This window comes from Triturus cristatus, chromosome 3_1, assembly GCF_964204655.1.
Source record: "Triturus cristatus chromosome 3_1, aTriCri1.1, whole genome shotgun sequence".
Taxonomy (NCBI): Eukaryota; Metazoa; Chordata; class Amphibia; order Caudata; family Salamandridae; genus Triturus; species Triturus cristatus.
Genome location: NC_140583.1, coordinates 639,238,379 through 639,261,602, shown reverse-complemented (window position 1 = coordinate 639,261,602; position 23,224 = coordinate 639,238,379). Strand labels below are relative to the sequence as shown.

The following is a 23,224-nucleotide window of genomic DNA, read 5'->3' as shown; positions in this document are numbered from 1 at the left end:
CACCAACCATGTCGCCATCATGCACATGTCTATTTTAGAAATATTACTAATCAATTCTAAGGATTTTTTTTCAAACATTTTTATTAGCATTTTGAATTTACAGTGACATTGTGCATCAAAATACGGTTTGTCAGATCACATTTCTCGTAGTTATACCATAATGCATTGCTATTCACATAGTAATTAGTCAGGTTTCCTGCCACAATTGAGGTCTTTCGACATAGAATTTCTAAATATAACTGGGGTGCAAAACTGGGGAAGTGGTCATGGAGTTCTGGGTACAGGTGTCGAATGAGGCCTGAGGGTGGCATGTGCCCGGATTGATTTTTTTTTTTTTTAACAAACTTTATTGATTTCCTCAAATTGTACAACTTCCGTCATCATTAGTATACTGCAAACCATTGCAATATCAACAGCTTCATCAAAGAGGCTCCAGAATAATAAGCCGTGAGACAGATGTCTAAAAGTTACCAATGGACGAATCCAACACGTGGCATCTGGAAATGTTCAGGTTGTTGCATCATCCATAATCCTATTATTAGGTCGTCATCAATCTTGCCTCACACTTCTCAATCAACAGTTCCACCGTTAGTCCACCTCCGCAGAGGCGAGGAACCGCACAGAAAAGATATCGAAGAGCAACAGTGTGTGAGTTCACACCTTGGAGAGTCCATTATCTGCAATGTTTTACAATCGATGTCTCAGTGGGTTCGCTTTATCCAAACCAACTTTAGAAAATTCCCCCCTCCCACCTCCCAACCACTTCCCCCCAACCCAACTGCCCCCCCCCAGCCATCACCCCCCTGCCGGGTCAACGTAACTCAGGGTCTATGCATCTAAATACTCATACGGGGCCACCTTCAATCTCCCACCCCTGACCTGGGGTCTCCCCCACTCCAATGGACATCCCAGCTGTACTGGATATAGTGGCTTGGGAGGCCTGTCCCGTTATTTCCTGCAGCATTGCCCCTCAAGCTAGTAGCACCTCAGGCAATTTAGGGTCCCTCCTGGTGCTCCGTATGTGCCCCTCCTCGGCTAGGGCCCATTCCCGTAAATCTGACCTCCACCTTGCCAATAGCGGTCCAGGCTGTGTTAACCAGTGGATTGCTATACGCCTTTTGGCTATAATGAGCCCCAGGACCAGAAACCGCCTGCTTATCTTGCGTTTCGGGTCTCGTGGAATCAAGCCCAGTAGACATACACTGCGATCCAATGCAATTGACCATCCGGTTATCCGGGTCAGTTCTTCAATAACCGCCCCCAGTACGTCTGCATCGATGGGCATGTCCAGACCATATGCAGAAAATCTGCTGGATCATAACGACACCTGGGACATTGGGGGTCTCTGGAGCCATCAATAGCGTGCAACCTTGTAGGGGATAGGTACGTCATATGTATTATGTTGTACTAGATTTGCTTAAAGCGATTGCTCACTGCCACCTTCCGCACACTTTTGTGGATGAGCACCCAGTCTTGCGGCGTAAGCTCCTGTGGACACACCTGCTATCATCTTTCTTCTATTTTTAGGGGGCCGGTCTTTTTATCATCCCATAACGCCTTATAGAGGCGAGTCACACATTTTCGCCCTCCCGCCATGGCTATCATAGTGACCAGGGTCCGGGTGTGCCCCGGGGCCTCCGGAAACATAGGCCACAATCACCGTGCTGTTGCCGCTATTTTTGCATATTGCAGAAACTGCCCCGCTCCCAGCTCAAAGGCGGTCACTGCCTCCTGATACGTGATAAATTTATCATCTGGGTACAGGTCGGCCAACATCAGGCAGCCCCCTGACTTCCACGCCTCCGTTGACATTACTTGTTCAATCTGCGCAAAGGGCGACAACTGCCAGAGGTCTGCCTCCGGGGCAAACGGTCTATCTTGAATAATTTTACGTACCAATTCCAAATTGCAGCCCCAAGCCTCACCAGAGGCGGATCCAGCCTCCCAGCCCGCCACAGTAAAGTCCAGAGCTGTCGGTCTCCGTACGTACCGGCCAGCAGGGACCTCTCCCAAGAGGGATCTACGTCCAACCAGGCAATGGCATGTTGCAGTTGCGATGCAAAGGAGATGTGCCCGGATTGATGGTAATTCCGCGTGTTTCCAGGGGCGAGGGGGGGAACTGTGGTCGTTCTAGCTCCGGGATCCGGCCTTCGATTGGGGCATATTGCGTGGTACTAATAACAAACGACTTTAGGAGTGCGCTGCGGGAGGGGATCTGGTGCACATGTTTGTGGTCTGTACTTGCGATTGTGTGTCCCGTGGTGTGTGGGGGTCCTCCTCTGGGTCGTCATGGGGTAGTGGTTGTTTGAATTGATTCAGTAGAATAGCCCATTCCAATGATATGGGGTGTTTAAGCATCCCTTTCACCTCTTCCTCTCGTAATGTTTCTTCCTCCGCCGTTGCCCATTTGTGTACCGCCCCCACCCATGCTGCGATCGGAGGGCCTGTGGGGGACCGCCAGTGCATGGCTATGTTTGTTTGGCTAGTAAAATGGCCAACGAGGTAAATCTGAGGGGCACTTTGTGTTGTTTCCGCTTCCGAAAGATACCCAGTGCCCAGGCTTCCCAAGTGTTCAGATATGTGAGCCCGGTAAGATCCCCGAGTGACTTATGAATGTGTTGCTAATATGGTTGTAGTGTGGGGCAGCTCCAGAACATATGGTAAAAATCTGCTGCTTGTAAGTGGCATCTGGGACATAGAAACTGGGTGTCGGGGTAAAATCGTTGGAGGCGCGCTAGTGTCAATTACACTCTGTGCAGGATGTAGAATTGTATATTTTTGAAACGCGCATTTTGAGACACCTACTTGGGGTGTTCGAGAGCCCTCTCCCATTCTTTCTCATGTAGAAAGCGTCCTAGTTCGTCTTCCCAGGTGGCCCGCAGGGTCTCTAGTGGCCTGTTCATGAGTCCCTGATGGCTTTATAGAGCCATGTGACCAGGTGTCGTCCCACTCCCATATGTAAAATTGTGTGTATGAACGGGTGAGTAGCTGGTTCCCCTGTCGAGAGGTTATGGTACTGTCGATAGTTTGCGAGGAGTTGGCAGTGGAGTAGAAACTGGCCAGGGGGGAGATCATGGTCATCTATAAGTCGTTGGAATGGCCTAAATTGTCCATCTTCAAATAGCGACTCCAACTCCATCTCAGTGTTGCTGCAGTCTGTCCATGTATGTAACATGTTAGATGTGTTGTAGTTTTCGTGTTTGGGCCATCCAACCAGTGGAAAAAGAGGGGGGGGGTGAGTATGGGGGTTTCCCTAACGACATACGGTGTATCCTTTCCATGCACTTGCGTGCCACTGTTACTTGTAGGGGATACGTCGCGGTGTATGTCTCCCCTATATCCTATATGTCTGCTTGCCATCCAGTAGGAGAGCCACTGCAATTGAGCGGCTAGGAAATAGGATTCGATGGATGGGGCAGCCCGTCCTCCCTGTGTGGTGGGTAGTTGTAGCTTCGTTAGTGCTATCCTATGTCTGTTTGTTCCCCATATCAGTGAACTGAGGAGTGCGTCTAAGTCTCGGAAGAAGGTTCTGGGCGGGATTATTGGTAGATTCGTGAAGTAGTATAGTAGCCGCGGAACTAATATCATTTTGGCGATAGCCACCCGGCCGTAGCCACCCGGCCAATCGGGGCTAATGGGAGGTTTCTCCAGAATCCTACCGAGGATCTGATGGATGATGCCAGCCAATTCCCTACGGTGATTGCCTTCTTAGATGTCGGTCGGGGTGTGATAGAGACGAACCCCGAGGTATCGGGGGGCATCTGCGCTCCAGGTTATGTTCTGATCGCCTAGCCTGACAACCCGGGGGGGAAGGTTCGGGTGTAGCGGGTACAATGTAGATTTATCCCAATTTACTTGTAGCCCGGAGACCTCCGCAAATTCGGTCAGCGTTACCCAGATGGGTGTTAAATCCTCGTTGATGTCTCTGATATATATTAGAAGGTCATCGGCATACATAGAAACACTGTGCACGGCATCTGCTATGGGAATGCCCCATTGTTCTCCCACTCGTCGCAACCGTATGGCCAGTTGTTCTACCGCGACGGCGAAGAGCAGAGAGCGGGCAGCCCTGCCTCGTGCCTCTCTGCACCGCGAATTCAGGCGAAATGTATCGCCCTATACGAACACGCGAGGTGAGTTTGGTGTATAAGAGTTGTGTATACGCCAAGAGGGTGGGGTCAAGTCCTATTCGCTGTTGGACCGAGAAAAGATACTGCCAGGAGGGTGTAAAAGGCCTTTGCGAGTTCTACGATAAGGCAGGCCGCTCCGGGGTAAGTGTCACCCACTTCATCTTTGACATGGAAAAGTCGGCGTATGTTCTGGGATGTGTTTCTGCCCGGGACAAAACCACACTGATCAGGATGTACCAGGGGTCGTATGATTTGTGTGCATCTATCCGCTAATATCTTCCCCAAGATCTTGCAATCGGTGGATAGGAGCGTGATGGGGCGGTAGGATGCCATCAGTTGTAGGTCGCGGTTGGGTTTCAGGAAGGTCACAATACCCGATTCCCGGAGGAATCTCGGCAGCTCCCCTTTATCCAATGCTGTGGTGATCATCGCCACCAATCGAGGGACCAATAAGGGGGAGAAGGTTGTGTAGTATTCTAAGGGGAGTCAGTCTAGCCCCGGTGCTTTGTTACGAGCTGAGTTGTGTAAGGCAAGGGTAATATCCGCGGGTTGTATCACCGCCTCTAATGACGTACTATCTTCTTTTGTAATCTTAGGGATCGTCAGGGGATCGAGAAAATGATCTATTATGTCCTTCTCGATCGGGGTTGGGTAACTGTAAACCTCCGAATAGTGTTGGTGGAATGCTGAAAGGATCTGATCTTGGGACCGAACTAGGTTGCCGTGGGAGTCTATCACTTCGGTTATGGGTTTCATGTCGCTGTCTTCTTTAGCCAACCATGCCAATAAGGTGCTTGTTTTATCTCGTTCCTTGTGCATTCGGGTTGTATACGTCCTGAGATTGTATCGGCGGAGGTCGACGCAGGCCGTTAGATATTCCGTCTACACCTTGGCGATCTGTGTCGCCGCCTCTTCCGATAAGTCGTCCTGTTTAGTAGCGGTGGCGAGTTGCTTTTCGGCCTTGGTGAGTGCCTGTTCTAGGGTCCGTTTTACCCCCACTATTTGCTTAATACATTCTCCCCGTGCCACCACTTTAAATGTGTCCCACTCTACTAATGTGGAGGATGCTGTCCCTGCGTTGTTAGTGAAGTAGTCTTGTATACTTTGCCCCTGGTCATGTTTGAAGACTGGATCTGCTAGGCAGTCCCGTGGGAGGCGCCATGTGGGAACTGGGGGGTGTGGGGGTCTCCAATTTAATCGCAGAATGTGGGCGTCATGGTCAGAAATAATCCTACCGCTCTAGTCTGTGTGTTGCACTTTGGGCAGATTCGCCGCGGAGCATAAGAATCTGTCTAGTCAGACTCTGAGGTTATGTGGGATGGAGTGGAACGAATACAGCCTAGTCTCTGGATGTTGCATTCTCCATGTGTCAGTGAGCGCCCATTGTGTGACCCAGGCCCTGAATCGTTCGGTTTGTTTCTGGGTGGCGGAGTGTGTGGGTGAGGCGTGGGAGCGGTCCAAAGTTAGGTCTAGTGTGCAATTGTAATCACCCCCTAAAATCCATGGTATGGAGGCAAATTGGGCGAGTACCCCAGTGAGGCGATCCCAGAACTTGTCCTGTTCTACGTTCGGGGCGTATATACTACCCAGTAGTACCGAGTGTCCGTCGAGGAGGCCCTCTAATCGGGCATGTCTACCTTCTTTGTCTACCACCCTTCGAAGTTCCTGAAAGGGGGTCCCTGGTCGCACCCAAATCAGCGCACGCCGTGCTTAAGCAGAATATGATGTGGCACATATAGTACCTCGTCATTAGGACTGTAGCTTGCTTATCTCGGTGTTAGTAAGATGCGTCTCTTGTAAAAACGCGATCCGAGCATTTTGGCGCTTTGCATATGAGTATACGGCATATCGCTTGCGTGGTGTATGAAGGCCTCGGACGTTAAGCGTTAGGATGCTGATGTCAGCATTCTGTGTTGTTATAGCCATGTGATATTGTCAGTTCTCGTGTGAATGGATTGTGCCTACTGGAGCCTGGCGACCAATGAGTCCCCTGTGGTGTGAGGGGCACACATAATACCATCTGCCTCCCATAGATGTGTCTCAGGTACCCTGTTGTGTGAGGTTCCATGAGGGGGTGGGGTGATTCTGAACAAGGGTAGGAAACTGCGAAAACTGGGGTCAGGAAATTTTCCCAATGCTTAGGACCCATCGCTGTCAGCGATACGTCCAAACCTACTCTCTCTAAAAGGGAGAGTACAACAATATACAATGGGGGTGGCAGTACGTGTAAGCGAGGCATTTCGCCGATCGGGCCTTAGTTGGATCACGGAGCGTCGTCTGGGGCATGCTGAATCATGTCTATGTCACGTGTGTTCAAGAAGTAAGTTCAGGTTCCGTAGATCATTTAGGGTTTACGGTGAGATCATCTCATACCAGGTGGGAGTTCATTTGTCCATCCATCATGATATCAGCTGTCTGGGGGGTGACCATGGGGGTGTAACTGAGTCCAAAATGTTCCATCGCTATCGTCCTCCCCTTCTGATGAGAAGAGGTGTGGGGCTCGATCTATGTCCTCTGCATGGGGAGGCTTGTAGGTAAATTACCGCTTGTAAGACCTCTCGTCTCATGATTTGTTCTAGGTCCGGGGAGTCTTGGGTGCCTGTCCCGGCCATTGCCTTTACTCAGCTGTGTTGCTGCTTCGCAGTGCGTCTCCTGGCGCGTGGTGATTTGAGGGTCGGGCCTCGTGCGGATTCAGTTCTGGATTGTTGCGCGCAGTGGTGGTCCGCCCATTCGTGTGCTTCTTCTGCACTCGTGAAAAAGGTAGCTGAGCCATTATAGAGTATTTTGAGGCGGGCTGGGAAGAGGAGGGAGTACTGTATTTTGTTAGTGCGCAGTCGACTTTTTACTTCCAGGAACGATGATCTTTGCTGTTGCACCGCTCGTGCGTAGTCCGAGAACATCATTATCTGTTTGTTTTCCACATGCAGCGGGCCTGTTTGTCTGGCTGCTCGAAGCACCGCATCCCGGTCTCGGAACTGTAAGAATTTCGCCAGCATCGGACTGGGGGGTGCTCCTGGTGGTGGTTTGCGAGCTGGTACTCTGTGGGCACGTTCAATGGAGAAGAATGCCGTCCTGTTCGTCGCGGGGGTGAAGGATTTCACCCATGTTTCTATGTATTCCAGCGGGTCTGTGCCTTCAATTCCCTCCGGAAGACCCAGCAGGCGAATGTTGCAGCGTCGCGAACGCCCTTCCAAGTCATCCGTGTGTTCCTCTATGGTGGACTGTCAGCTCAGGACGTCTTGCAGTGTCTTTTGGTGTACCTTGACGGTGGGTTGCAGCTCGGCTAGTTCCTTCTCCCCCTCCTTCACTTTATCGGCGAGTTTACGGTGATCGTCCCGTATAAGGCTGATATCCGTCGCGAGGGTGCCCAGGCGCTTCTCCATGGAGATCCTAGAGTGTTCGATGGCTGTCAATACTTGATCCAGCTTGTCTGAGATTGATGGGTCAGGCTGTGGTGCAGTAGATGCAGCCCATGTCCTGGTGTTGGGCATGTTTTCGGGGGCGGTCTCGGGCACCGTGGTTTGCTGGGATGCTCTTGGTTTCCCCATTGTGGCGACTATGCGGGTCTCCCGTATCGCAAGCGTCGCTGAGGACTGTGGGGCGTGAGGCCTGCTGTTGAGACGTCCTGCCGTTGGACCAGGGGGTCCGGTGGAAGGCTGGTGCCCGTTTGGCCAGGTACTGGATAATAATGGGTCAATGGACCACCGAAGGGGGTGGGGGGAGGGGGAAGGAGGGAGAGCCCCTGCTCCGGTTCTCTCAGCGTCCAGTTCGCCTCCCTACAGGTCTTGGGGGGATGTAAGGTACAGCGCGTGTTGGTGTCGGTGGGTAGGGCCTTGCGGGGGTCCCTGGTGAGCTGACAGTCCTTTTGTGTGTCACACCTTTGGCTGAGTATGCAGACTGATGCAGGAGCAGCAGGGATTACAGCGCCGCCAAGTTAGAGTCAGGCAGCATCCATCTTAGGTGTGTTCGGGTCTCACTGCATTAAGAGGGGTGGGGGGGTGGGTTCACCATGGTCGTTCCACCTGTGGCGAGCATTTCAGTTGCTCACCTCAGTCTCGCTTATGTGGAGTGTCCATGAAGGGCTCCTGAGTCACGATCTCGACAGCACCGTTCGCTGTGGGTCTCAGACGCCATCTTATGTCCAGGCAACCCAGAGGAAAAAGCAGTCCCGTAATCTGTGGAACCGAGGATGATTGTCGGCTTCCCTTCCACCCGTTGCAAGGAATCCGGGTGCTCACCTTAGTCTTGCTAATGTGAGGTGTCCGTGAAGGGCCCCTGGGTCACGATCTCAGTAGCGCCATTCATTTTGGGACCTAGGCGCCATTTTAGGTCCCGACATCGCCAATAAGAGGGACACTCTTGTACTCTGTCGGCTCACCATCACTGCAGGTTGTAATTTGCACCGCGGGTCCGTGTTGTAGTGAACCAGCTGCAGAAGCGGTTGTAGTGGCGTGCTGGTTCTCGTCACTGCCGGCGATGCCTGTCGCAGGGTCCGTCTCTCAGGGCCTGCAGTCAGGAGCGGGCAGAAGCCATCTTGCCGCCAAAAGCCGGAGTTCCATTTTCTTCGGTTTTCCGCCGAAAATGCCCCCAGTTATTGGGACTTGGGGGAACAGTCAGGTGCAGCTTGCAGTCCGACACTTGGATGGCGCCTAAGCATCCCAGAACGGCGCCGGGAAACGGACAATATGCTGGCCCGATAGCAGAGCACTTCTGCCCTCACGCCCCCCACTAATAAATTCTAAGGATGATGGTTTCTTCTGTTGTAAGCAATCCAATGGTCTGCCGTGCAATGTCTTATAAGCCGGAAGAAAACTATAATATTCACTGAATAAATCCAACAGGCAACACCTACCTTGACAGTTACATTGCCCATGTGCGGTTGTTCAAAACAGAAAGAACTACCCTGTCTTACAGAACACATTAGCTTGGATGTAACAAATAAAAACCCTTCTAACAACAAACGTATCTTGGGCTCTTTGAATTGCTGAATTTAGATCAGGGGAAAAAGGTGCTAATATAATAGAATGAATACATTTTATTCGTATATAACTAATTAAAATCATTACAAAAATGTAACCATAAAATACATTAGCTTAAAACTATAAAATTCCTCCTTAAAAATAAACTTGTAAAATTCACATTTTTTTCCTGGATCCAACATATCCATCTGTCGTCACATGTCAATACCTAAATTAATCTCTGCGGAGTGATTACGGACTTCTTGCAGGCTTTATACATGGTTACAGGTGATTGCAGAGCTCAGTCCGGTTGCTTTAATGCCTTGAGACTTGGATTTATTTCATCTGATTACGCTGGTTCCAGGCTTTCAGCTTACCCCTAAGGGGTCTGATGAATTTCCCAAATCACACTATGACTGTAATGTCCGGATTTACATAAAAATGAATGTGTCTCCTTACACGTGTGTATGCAGTTTTTGCAAAAACAATGGTTTCAATACAATGCGGAGAGTAGGCCCCAGTTCCACGCAGCTGTACAGCAGATGAATAAAGGATTCATTATTGTAGTTGCAGAATTTGAATTTATGAGGGGGCCTAATGCTACTTCTCCAGTTTGATCTAACTTCCTGGATGGGTAGAATCAGGAATTTTGCCTTCAGGATATTATTCCTGCATATCATTGTTAAAGATTTTTTGAGGCAGAATTGCACGCAAAGGATATCAAATGACATTAAAAGTAGCTCAAACTGGTTGTCGTTCTCCAAGCATTAAGTGTCCCCTTTCCTTGATAAAGTCACGATTTATCTCTTCAGAATTGGCTTTACTGACGAGAAAGAAAGAGCAGAACTTTGAAGCACTCTAGGATTCAGGTCCAAATTGCGTATAGCCACTTCTAACTATGCGAACCAGTTGTTTTCTTGCACTTTAAAGATCTCTTGCAGGTCCATCTTCACCGAGCCCTCTTTGGCCTAAATTACCCGACAGTGGCATTTGATAATTGATGACTTACATACCATGTCTAAATAGACCAAATTCTTACAGTAACTGGGCGCGTTGAGTGTATTGAGGTAGTTTGAAGATATATCTGCATGTGATGCACTGCAATTTAGGAAGTGTTGATTCCATTTTAGAGGGTAAAGCTTGGTGCCCATTTTAAATAGTGGGAATCAGTTTTGCCTTGGATAATCTTATGATAGCCTCTGCTGATGGACTGCATACATTTGAATTTATGTGACAAAGTGCAACGGTGAGATTACTGGCTTTCTTCTGACTGATGTTCAGTGGGTCAAAGGCTTATCCTAGTCTGTAAGCAAAACTTCCAGGTAGTTGTAAGCTTAGGTGTAATTTGACTTTTTACAGACCAAATATCAGCGAGATCTGTGATTTATTCTTAAGTTTTCCAAAAACCATCACTTTGGTTTTGTTTACGGTGGCCAGGAAGTAGGTGAAATCGACCCCAGGACCATAAGAGTGTTCCACAACACCAGTAAAATCAAACAAGCCATCCTACAATTGGCCAACGACACTAGAATCACAGTAAAACCAGCGGACAAAGGAGGAGCCATCGTACTTCAAACCACAGAGGCCTACCGCAAAGAATGCATGAGACTCCTGGCAGATGAGAGGAACTACCTCCGCATCAGAGATGACCCAACGGAACGCCTATGGGTAGAGATTGCCAGCATGGTGGAAAAGGTCACAGCACACGACTGGATTACCGAAAAAGAAGGGGATTTTTTTGGCTAATACCCACCCGGTTACCCCCTATTTTAATACTATACCCAAGATACACAAGCCGTTAGAAGACCCGCCTGGACGACCCATCGTTTCCAGCATAGTGACCATACTGGAACCACTCTGTAAATTCGTGAACAACTTTTTACACACTTTGATACAAGGAACAAGCACGTACCTACAAGACACCAAGGCAGTACTCTGTCTTCTTCAAGACCTACAATTTGTCTCAACAACCAGTATCCTCATTGGGTTGGATGTGGAGAGCCTAAATACCAGGCTACCCCACAAGGAGACCCTGGACTTCATTGAAGAGGTCCTCTATGAAGAAGAATGGGCCTATCATACACCAAGACATCTGGTATTAAGAGTCCTGCTAGTGGGCCCTGATGGAAAACTTCTTCCGTTTTGAAGATATCTTGTTCCGACAACAGCATTGGACCAGTATGGGCAGTACTTTGCCCAGAGTGTGGCGAGATTATACTTGCACCACCTCGAAAAGCACAACATCCTGTCAGGCACCAACCCACACCGCCAGCATATTCAACTTTGGAAGAGATACATTGACGATGTTCTACTGATTTTTGAGGGTGACGAGTCCATCGCCAATGAGTTCATCAAGTGGCTGAACCAACAGGACCCTTTCCTAACCTCTACCTCCCCCCATTTTTTGATTGCAAATTGCATATAGCCACTTCTAACTATGCGACCCAGTTGTTTTCTTGTACTTTAAAGATCTCTTGCAGGTCCATCTTTAACTAGCCCTCTTTGGCCTAAATTACCCGACAGTGGTATTTGATAATTGATGATTTACAAACCATGCCTAAAAAGACCAAATTCGTACAGTAACTGGGCGTGTCGAGTGTATTGAGGTAGCTTGAAGATATATCTGTATGTGATGCACTGCAATTTATGAAGTGTTGATCCATTTTAGTGGCTAAAGCTTGGTGCCCATTTTAAATAGTGGGAATCAGTTTTGTCTTGGATAATCTTAGGATAGCCTCTGCTGATGGACTGTATACAATTGCATTTATGTGACAATGTGCAAAGGTGAGATTACTGGCTTTATTCTTGACTGATGTTCAGTGGGTCAACAGCTTATCTGATTCTGTAAGCAAAACCTCCAGGTAGTTGTAAGCTAATGTGTAATTTGACTTTTTTCAGACCGAATATCAGCGAGATCTGTGATCTTTTCTTAAGCTTTCCAAAAACCATCACTTTAGTGTTGTTTATGGTGGCCACCATCTTATGGGACCTGTGTATTCGGAGCTCTGCTCGGACATGCTGTAGGCATATTTTGGCTTAGTCTACAATCACCAAATCAGCAGCATATTGTAAGATCAAGATTATATACTGGCCTATTCTTGGTGGGAATGCCTTTTCTTTGTTTACTGCATTACCCAAGTCTACTGTGTACAGATTGAACAATATTGGGGGGGCAATATGCACTTGGTTTGACGCCCCTAGGTGTGTAAATCTTTTCAGACTTTATCTCCATGTCCCTAATTGAATCCGCACCCATGTGTGTAATACCAGGATAGCTTTCAGTAGTGCTTGTGGAATGCCTCAGTTGGCTAGTTTCCTCCATAATATATGGTGATCCACGCCATCAAACGCAGGCGAATAGTCCACCAAACATGCAAACACGGGTGGCTGTAGAAGGTGAGTGGAATAGTGGGCTAAATATGATAGTGTGACTGTTGTATCTGACCCCAGTTTGGTAAAAAGGTATTAACTTTTACTTTTCTACTCATTGCTCTAGTACTCGTATTAGGATTCTGGCATTTGCGTTTGTTTTCATATTAAATAAGAATTTTAGCCTATAATTTGCTGTTTCTCCTGTATGTCTTTTATTGTGCATAGGGTGTAGCAGGGCTCCTTGCCATGACGGAGGAACTTTCTCACAAAGAAAAGTGGTCTGATAGAGGAGTGTCAATTGCTTGGCCCAGAAGTTAGTATCTGCCTTAAATAAGGAGTCTGGCAGGACAATTGGCCCTGGTGCACCAACGGATCTTATCTGCTTTAGGACTTTTTTGACAGTGGGACACTAAAATACAACCCACTGCTCCATCTCCAGCTTGCAGTTGTTCTTAATAATGTTTGCATCTCCGATGACCAGTTCTTCCGATGTGAATATAGTTTTTATATGCGCCACCAATTTTGTTTGCAATAAGCAGTTTCCCTTTGTATACGTGGTGCTATGTAATGAATTAATGTTGTTCCCGATTGGCACTTGGTTATTGCACCCTGAAATTGCGTGGACTCCGTGATATGGTTTCTCATAATAGTCTCTCTTTGCTGCCCAAGTATTTCCTTCAAGGAACATACTGCTGCTTTGTCTTATCTTTCTTCTAGACCTTGCATGCCTTCCTAAGGATGATTTATATTTTTGGGTCACCTCGCATTACCAGGGATTTCTTCTGCTAGGAGTAGCTCTTCTAATTTGCGATGGCCCTTTACATCTGTTCCCAGTTAAGCAGCTGTATATAGATGTTATTGTGGCGACCCATCTTGACATCTGGTCCGTTTCACTATTCGTCTTTGGTACAGAATTTGCTTCCATCTGCCAGAGCTGCTATTTTTTAACCGTTTATGAGTGATCTTGCTCCATTTTAGTCTCCAGATGGTCTTACAAGCTTCTATCCCTTCTGAGACACCCACCATTTCAAGATACCTTGTTGTTTGAAATTCTATTTGGAATCTTATCAGAGCTAGATGGTTCCAGAACTGCTAATTGCAAACAAACCAAACTCAGGTTCTGTGAGGCGAAGAGGTCATCGATTGTGGCCCCTCCTTCATAAGTGCTGTGATGGTTTACCTCTGGGTGTTTGATGGTCTGGCCTTCCTTTTATATTGACTCCCGTTAGTAATGACATAGTTTCTTAACAGATAAAGTAGAGGCCCACCAGGTTCAGTATGCCTCTTCCCATGTATCCTGGGGCCCTGCTATTATGCAGTTTCTCTCATCATTTTCTTTAAGATGAATTCACAGTTGAGCATTCTGAATTTCTATCTTGCCTGAGGTGCTGCTAGTCCCCTCTAAGACACTTTACCCCTTTTGATGAGCTCCATCGCTTCTTATGGGAGTAAATAAGACCAGTGGGTATCCCTCAGTCTCCTTATGCATGACCTCAATGTCCTATTGGGCAAATCATTGTTTTTCACTCAATACCTGGGTTGCCTTTGCTTTAGAAGACCAAGTAGTAATAGTGCCATTTACGAAAGGGGGAACCCCAAATGCACAATGAAGAACCGGTTTATGCGGGGTAAGTAACAAAGAACTCAAGAAGAAAACCAAAACCGGTTTGAAAGATATATGTTTTGGGCCTAGTAAATAGGTACCTATTAAGAAACAAAACAAAACTGGAAGAAAATGGACAGATAAAGATACATCCAACACCCAGCAAGAATATAGATATAGAGATATATATCTTTTTTTATTTGTTTTTTGTTTTTTAATTCAATTATTCATTTCAATTTATACAAAAACATTCTTTATCTAATAAATACATGTATAGGTATTAAACATACAGTTAAAGCACATCAATATATATATCTCTGTTCATGAAAAACAAAGTTCAGGGCCCCACACAAAAACAATCAGATTCATACATCTACTCATTCAATCTAAATCACATTCACCAATACGCATCACAAAGTAAAATGGATTATCCTTGGGTATTTAGATGGGTAGATGTCCGACGGAAGCATCCAGCTTGAATCGGTGAGAGCGGCGTGTGAAGGCGTCAGGAGACTTCCTCGCGTTTAGCGAGGAAGTCTCCTGACGCCCATTTTTGTTGTGCGTGTGAAACTGAGGGAACGCGGGATCCGAATCCTTGATCAGCTAATGCTTGCGCATAAAACTCTAGTTATCGTTCTCACTTCATAACTGGTTACCGATCCTCGAGCGCACATTTTTGCATCCCGACGCTTTGTGTCCTGACGATACCCGATGTATAGCATTGGCTACTTGCCTTCACACGCCGCTCTCACCGATTCAAGCTGGATGCTTCCGTCGGACATCTGACGACGTCTTGAGTATAGGTGCGATTGATTGGCACCTACGCCTTATCAAGGACCTTGTGTCTAGTTTTGTTCTTGCCCCTCATTATCCTTGGTCTACGCCCTGATGAAGGTGGGACCCCCCAGTGGGTCCTATACCGAAACGCGCGTTGGTGCTTGATTTGCTGACCTCCTTCCTCTTTTGAGTACCACCTGGCTTCTGTTGGAAGATATACCAACCATTATACCCATCTAAATACCCAAGGATAATCCATTTTACTTTGTGATGCGTATTGGTGAATGTGATTTAGATTGAATGAGTAGATGTATGAATCTGATTGTTTGTGTGTGGGGCCCTGAACTTTGTTTTTCATGAACAGAGATATATATATATTGATGTGCTTTAACTGTATATTTAATACCTATACATGTATTTATTAGATAAAGAATGTTTTTGTATAAATTGAAATGAATAATTGAATTAAAAAACAAAAAACAAATAAAAAAAGATATATATCTCTATATCTATATTCTTGCTGGGTGTTGGATGTATCTTTATCTGTCCATTTTCTTCCAGTTTTGTTTTGTTTCTTAATAGGTACCTATTTACTAGGCCCAAAACATATATCTTTCGAACCGGTTTTGGTTTCTTCTTGAGTTCCAAGTTGTAATAGTGGACTCAATCCCTGGTGTGTTTTACCATTGCTGCACAGCGTACTCTTGTAATATCATCAAATTTTAAATGAGTTGATGATAAAATATATTAAAATGAGAATAACATATTGGATTCATTTAATGGGTCTTGCCTACCTCATAAATTATATTTGTGGGTAAATATTAGTTCACGAGGTTCTTCCTAGTTCTGCCAACCAGTCCCTGCTGTAGCTTCTTGATTTTGACTGTTTACATGTCCTGTCTCATTTATTTGTCTGGTACCGAAGGTCTTATAATTCGGGACCTTTGTGTTTTGGAGGTCCCCTAATTTCTTCTCCTGTTACTTTATTTCCGTTATACCCAGAGGAGGCTGAGAGGGTGGAGGGGGAGGGGTGGGGGGGATGATGAACTGACTTTAATGAGCTTGTGTTTCCTCCAAATACGTTCCTTGCAACAAGGTAGGGGTTTATACCTTGTACGCCTGTTGGGCTCTTTTGCGACCTGTGTTGGCATACTGGCGATTTACTATATATTCTTGTTGGTTTTTCCTCTAATCCTGTTGACACATTACTATTTGTCCCCTGGATTCAAGGCGCAAGATTGTTATTGATGTGGGTGGTGTGTTTTCCATTCTTGTTAATTCAGTTTCTGCTATCATCAGCACTACGCACATTATGTTAACTTTTGGCAATGCCATAGGCGCTTTCTCTCTCCTTTCTTTAACGACCGGGAAGTACTCCTCTCTCACAAGAGCTTTTCATCCATACAGTGCTTTTGCTGTCTGAAGGCCCTACTTTTATTCTTCGTTAACCCTTCTAGTTAGTGTTTTGGGTCTTTGGGATCGCTCATTTTGCGTTGTCCCTTTTACATGTTGGGCGGTAATTTCAGTCATGCTTAAGGTCCCTAGTGAGTCTGCTAAAACACTTTGCTGATTATTAATAGCCAAGGAAAATTTCAATCCAGAGTCTCCAATTGCATTAACTCATAATAACTTAAGTGTGGATGTTGTGTTGTTGACTAGATCATCCTCGTCGGTAGAATATTGATCTAACGGTGCCATACCAGATTTTTGTACGTAACCTTTTTAAGTTGGCAACCAATAAAGCTAACTACTCCGGCAGCGTGCTCAATTTATCGACTTTTAATGAGGTTGATGCCACTAAGTTTGTCAATTTGGTTTGCAGGCTGTTGCTAAGTGTTCATTTTGGCTAAGCTGTTCGCCAAAGACTGCATCAGCTCTACCTGTACTTCAAGTTTACATGATTTCAATGTTGGTGCATTTATGCTAGGAAGAAGGGTAGAATTAATGGAAGTCAGGACATTGTCTGACTTCTTATACATGGTGGCGTTATTGCACTTGGTCGTAATTGGCTCGTCTGTCTGTGTTTGTGTTGCCTCCATCTCATCCAATAGTCTGAAATCGGTGTCACTTAATGGAAGGCTGACAGAAGAGTTCCGACTGATCTCTTGTCCTCTTGTCTGTACAAGGTGATCCTCTAAGCTAATAGAAGAGCATATAGCAATAATTGATAAATTCGGATCATTTTCAGTTCTTTGTTGAGAGTGAATTTTTTCATGCAGGTTATAGGGTAATTTTGGGTTCTATCTTTAATTTGATGTACTTGTTCTTTTATTTCTATTGTTCTTAGCTTGGGGGTATTAGACTTGCATGAGTTGTCGGGGAGTGGGCAGAGTTGGTTGATTTACTTTTGATCTGATCTGAAGTGTGCTACACAATATTACTTGGGTTTCTTTTCTTAAGTAGTAGTGAATAGTGTTCTGTGGGTGCTCACATCCATCCTTGTGCAAATGTGCTCTTATTAGTGTTGGTGATTGTTGTATTTTCACAGGATGGGTGCACTGGTCCAATAGGCTTAAGTTTGGGATGAGCAACATGTTGTTTTCACAGTTGATATGATTGCCATGCTTCCTTGACCTGTTGTCTACTCCGGCTTTTCCTTACCGTAGCTTTTTTGTGCCATATGGTAAAAACGCGACGTGAGACGCCGGGAGCCAGAGAAGCAGCAGTTTGGAGAAGTGGAATAGAAGCAACTTGTGACCAGGAGCCGTGAACCGGAAAAGTAGTAGCAACTCCGTGGGCGAGCATAAGCATCAGAGCAACAATGAGGAAGGAGGAGGAGGAATAGAATAGTCTGATCAACAGGCAAGACAGACAACATTGGGAATTAATATTAAATGCATCTGTATGACCTCTCTGCCCTTATTTAGTTGTGTGTAACTAGATGGAACAGAAGAGCCTGAAATTCACCAACTCTAGGCAATTGGTGAATAGAAATTAAGAAAACTACTTTGCATGCCCGTTCATTCTCTCCAATTAATGTCATGTCAAAATCAGCTAAAATTGCAGCTAATAATTACACACCAATATGGTCCTCAATCTCACAATAGAAGTGTTACTAACCCAGGTGATCAACCTGCAAATGTCACCACATTAAGTCCTAATGAAGGATGCAAAAGTAAGAGACTAATTTCAACCATCCACAGTCAGCGGTACTTTGTACAAAACTAATTCACTAAGAAATGCATTTCTTGATAAGAGTGGTTCTTACTTATTTTTTCAAAGGAAAATACTGCAAATTCGTCATATGTCTTTTGTGCATTGCACATGATATGGTTGAGGCAAACTGTCGGTAATAAATAAATTAACAATCTTAAAAGACTTCTTAGTAGAGTTGGTGGAAGCTGGGAGGAATTCTTTGCTAAGAGCTGCTTTTTGTAATTCTGATGTGCCTAACTATCTTCAGAATACAGTTGGTTTTATTTACGCATTGGACCAGAGTACTAGAATGTAGTTCAATGAATTATAGAATGTATTCATTACTGCACCTGTGGTAATGTTTACACTTTATTTTAGGCTTATCAGGGCCACAGTAAGAACTGGTTGACTGGTTGGATTAAAAAAACACTTTTTTGAATAGACATTGAGAATACTAAAAAGCGGGTTACAATATGAGCCTCATTTATATAGAGGGATACAAAATTGTGAATAAATGAATCTGCAGTGAAGGACCCTATTAGTCACATGAGATTTGAGGACTTTTTCGATAGGAAACTTGAGCTGAAAAAATAGAGAAATCGTGTATCCTGCTTAGAAAGGACTAATGAACTGAACAGATGTATACAAGACATGAATTACTATAGGGGTAGGTCCATAATCAAATATAACTCAGACTAGATTACAAGATAATAATATGTTAATAATATGAACAGTGACTTTGTGAACTTACACACTCTAATAAATTCAGTATTACCCCAACATAAACTAGCTCCTTGACTGAGAACCAAGGATGCTTTATAAGCGTGACTGGTCGCAATTTCAGTAAGGTTTCCTAAAGAATGAAATTTTAGACCACATATGGTTATGGTTGTGAAATTGTTTAACCCGTTGTGTGCGTCGGGGAGCCATCCGACGTCACGGTGGGTGTGTGCGTAAGACAGCTCCCGGCCGTCCTAGCACCCACCCACGGGGGAAGTGCTGGCGCTCCCCCTGTGGGCCGCCCTTTATGGTGCCCCCACCGGGGATGGCAGGGGAAGCCGTTCCCCTGCCTACCCCTGCCCCCCTCCACGTCATCTAATGACGTCAGCACGCGATGCGCTCTGACGTCATTAGAGGAGTCCCAACGCACTGGAAGCCATTTGCTTCCAGCGCGTTGGGAAGAGAGGAGGTAAGTTTCTCCTTGCTGGGCGGGGGGGGGGGTAGGATTTTAAAAAAAGAGGCATCAAGGGAAAGGAATGCCCACTAGATACCATGGATTTGTTCAAAGCAGAATTAGCTAAAAACTTATTTTTGTAAAAATGTAGTGTCTCGAATTCTCAGTGCTATACCCTAAATACCTATGTTTTGGGCTCTTCCCAGTCACAGGCCTTTGGCCCACCCACATAAGTGAGTTATCATTTTACTCGGGAGAACAAGGGGAACGCTGGGTGGTAGGATATTTGTGTCTGCACAGTGATCCCACGCAAAAATGTAAGGAAAAAGCTAAATTTGAGGTTTGCAGGGGATCCTGGGTAGGGAAACGTTGGGGGATCCACGCAAGCCATACTTCATTGGACTTCCCAGGGTGTCTAGTTTTCAGAAATGTGTGGGTTTGGTAGGTTTCCCTAGATGGCGGCGAGCCCGGGGCCAAAAAACAGGCCCCCCCCCAAAACCAGGTAGGTTTGTTATAGGTAATTTTGAAATCTCCACAGTACGATTTGGGCCATTTTCTGTTGCAGCCACTATGCCTACCCACGCGAGTGAGGTACCATTTTTATCGGGAGAATTAGGGTAACACAGAATTGTAGAGCAACTGTTATTACCTATTGACATTTGATGCATTTCTGCCTTCCAAATGAAAGATAATGAGTAAAAAAATAAAGTAATTGTGGAAAATGACCTGTAATTCTCAAGCTAGTATGGGGACTCACAATTTCGGAAATGTGCAAATAGCTACTGTTTCTAAACTCTATATTTTGTTCCAATTTCAGAAATACATAGGTGTCTTTCACACCGATTTTTCCATGGATATATTTTCCCAAATTAATTGCTATATACCCAGTACATAATGAAAAACCATTGCAAGATGCTGCTCAGTTATTGGCTCTGGTTCGTCAGATGCTTGGTGAACCTACAAGTCCTATATATCCCCACAACCAGAAAGGTCCAGCGGATGTAACGGTATAATACATTCATACAGCTGTCACCAACAGAAGAAGTTACAGCTAAAAACGTTGGCACAAATGGCTGTTTTTTTCAACTCATTTTCAATTTTTCCTATATTTAACTGTTATTTTCTATAAAGAAACCTTGAAGGCCCCTTGCTGAATTCCGAATGTTATCTACTTTTCTAAAATGTACAGCTTTCCAGGATCCATTATTGCTTTCATACCCATTTTTACCATTAACTGGAAGAAGGTTAAAAGAACAAAGAATAGCAAAAATAGGCTATACCCCAGTAAAATGCCAAAACTGTGTAAACAATGTTGGTTTTCTGACAAAAGTCTGCTTGTCCCTGAAAGCTGGGAAGATGGTGATTTCAGCCCCATAATCCCTTTGTTGATACCATTTGCAGGGAAAAAAACAGACGCTTTCATTTGCAGCACTTTTTTCGCATTTTCCCCCAAAAACAAAATTTAGCTGTATTTTGGCTAATTTCTGGGGGAATCTCCAAACCCTGGGTACCTTTAGAATCCACATGATGTTGCACGAAAAGCAAGCAAATTTGGCGTGGATACCTTATGTGGTCAAAAAGTTACAGGAGCCTAAGCGCAAACTACCCCAAATAGCCCAAAAAAGGCTTAGCACAGGGGGGGGGAAAAGCACTAGCAGTGAAGGGGTTAACCTACTATATTCAGTTCCCTTCCATTATGAATGCTTTTCAAAGTGACATTTTCATTTTCTGTTGTCTCTCCTCTATTTTTAAGACAGAAATACAAGAGATGAATAACTGCTTAGGAATATGTGTTTTTTTTGTGCAAAGCTTTTTTTATTGTTTTATGAACCATACAACAAAATTAATACTGGTGATGGGGGCGGGAGGGGGTGTTGGTGCTATGTAAAGTGTGCATTCACAGCGCTCCTAGGCCACGGTGTCCGAAGATACCGGTCACCTCAAAACCTAGTTGGCCCTTATGTGAGGTCCAGGGGGCAGAGGCAGCGTCTGCGGGCAGGCGGGCAGTCCACATAAAGACACTGTTGAGGTCACAGGGGTTCTCGGGCCAAAGTAATATAACTCTCCGCTCATGGTGACGCGGCCGCCACCGCAGGCCGTGCACCACTCACCTGAGGGTCAACAGTGCTTTCCTCCCCTCCCATCTCACTGCTTTTCAGTGTGAAGGATGGGACGCTCCTCTATCCAGTCCCAAGCGGCCTGAGGAGTATCGAAGAAAAAGGTCTTATGTTAGAAAATAACTTCCAGGCGGGCCCAGAAAAGAAGCATGTATACAATGCCCAGGGTCCAATCTTTCGGCTTCCACTCCAGGATGGAGTGCTGCTGTTGCTGGACCTTCAGGGTGTAGTTGGAGAAGACCATCAAAGGGGAGGATTGGAACGTTAGTGATCCTGCCTTACGTGCTGCTCTCAAAACGATATCATAGTCTGCATAGTTGAGGACTTGGGCAATGAAGAGGCGGGCACCCACACGTGGCTTAGAGGTCAGGGCTCGGTGTGCTCTTTCAACTATGAAGCAGTTCGAGACGTCTGTCGTGGCTATCCAGCTTTTCAACCATTGAAGATTAATGATGTATGGATATTCCCATTGGCACCCTCAGGGATACCCACTATGCGCAAAGTGTTGCATCTCGATCTGCCCTCCGCAAAGTGTTGCATCTCGATCTGCCTCTGCTCGGGCCTCCAACTGTCCCACCAAGCGTTGCAGAATCACCAGGAGGGATTCATGCGATCTGACAGCATCTTCAGTATAAGATACCCTGTCCTCCATTTCGTGTACAGTGTTCGTCAGGTTTTTATGAATCAAAGCGAGATCAACTTTAAGTTGCCCCATTTTGACTTCCATTGTGTCCTTGAGGTCGCGGATCACCTGCAAGGTGGAGGATGTCTGTAACCCCTCAGTCGGCTGAGGTTCTCCCCTAATCACTCTGGCATCATCTGCCAGCGTAATTTGTTTAGTGAATTTTGTCTATTTTCTGTTGCCGGTTTGTCTCATGTCGCGTCTGGTGTAGTAGGGGAGCAATCACTGAAGAAGGGAATGGATGGAAAAAAAGAAACCAGAGGGAGGTTGCCCCCAGCCAGGGCCCATGACACTACCAAATCTGTAGACGGATGAGCAGGCGGGGGTGTCAGAAGAGGCAGTCGGGTAGTCTCTCAGCTCCAACTGCCTCCTCAGTGTAGGTAGAAAGGCTATGAAGGTGTGCTCAGTGTTTCTATAGGCCCCACTTCTGTACTCAAGCAGGCCCAGGCCGCAAGGGTCGCTCTGCCAAAGTTAGCTGCCAGTAAAGGTAGGTATACTGCACGGCTCGTGTGCCGCCGAAAGCAGTTTCTCCCAGAACACCTCTCGGTCGCCCCCACAAGCGGAACCACCAGGTCAGCAGGCAGAGAGGTATTAGGCCTCTTTGGGGAGCACCATCAAAGCAGGCTCACTGCACAAGCGGCTCCGCCGGTGTCAGGCAAGTTAGAAGGGCTGTGGCAGTGTGTAATTTGTCACTGCAGGCCACCCCGCACACTCACAGGCAAGTCCAGGCCACATGCTGTACTGCAGCTGATGCACCCACCAGCAGAGACCAAAAGGGTCCAGCGCGGCTCAAATACACCAACGAATAAGGCTGCTGTGCAGTCTGTCCCATTGGGGTAAGGGCCCCTAGTACCAATCGCCCTTCCAGACGGGCTTCACAGCCCTGGGGAGGAGAAAAGTTACTGCAGTCTTTGGGGGAGCAGAGGACCAGGTGCAGGAGGGCCCCGGGGTTGGGGGGTGGTGGAAGGGCCCTCCGAGGCTGCAGCAGCAGCCACTGAGCAGTTGCAATCAATGGGTCCCAAATGGGGAGAGTATCAAAGGGCCAGTCAAGGCCAGAACTGCTGTCACACCCTTGCAGCTCCCACAGTCTCTGGGTACGATTACCCCTTAGGTATGCCAGGGAGAAATCTTCTGGGCCAGGCCGCAGCGCGTGCCACCATCACAGTCCCAGCACAGCCTTTCACATCTTTGCAGGGGGCCGACCCTCCTGTCACACGCCTCTCAGGCTGAACCCCACTGTCACAGGGTTAACACTGTCCGTGGCTTCCAGGAGACT

The 23,224-nt window shown here is 46.3% G+C and overlaps 1 protein-coding gene across 2 annotated transcripts in view; it reads right to left on the bottom strand.

Annotated features, from left to right (window-relative positions):
- The window catches only part of DIS3L (DIS3 like exosome 3'-5' exoribonuclease), a 310,197-nt gene that overhangs the window by 39,374 nt on the left and 247,599 nt on the right, over positions 1-23,224 (bottom strand). The window lies entirely within an intron of this gene.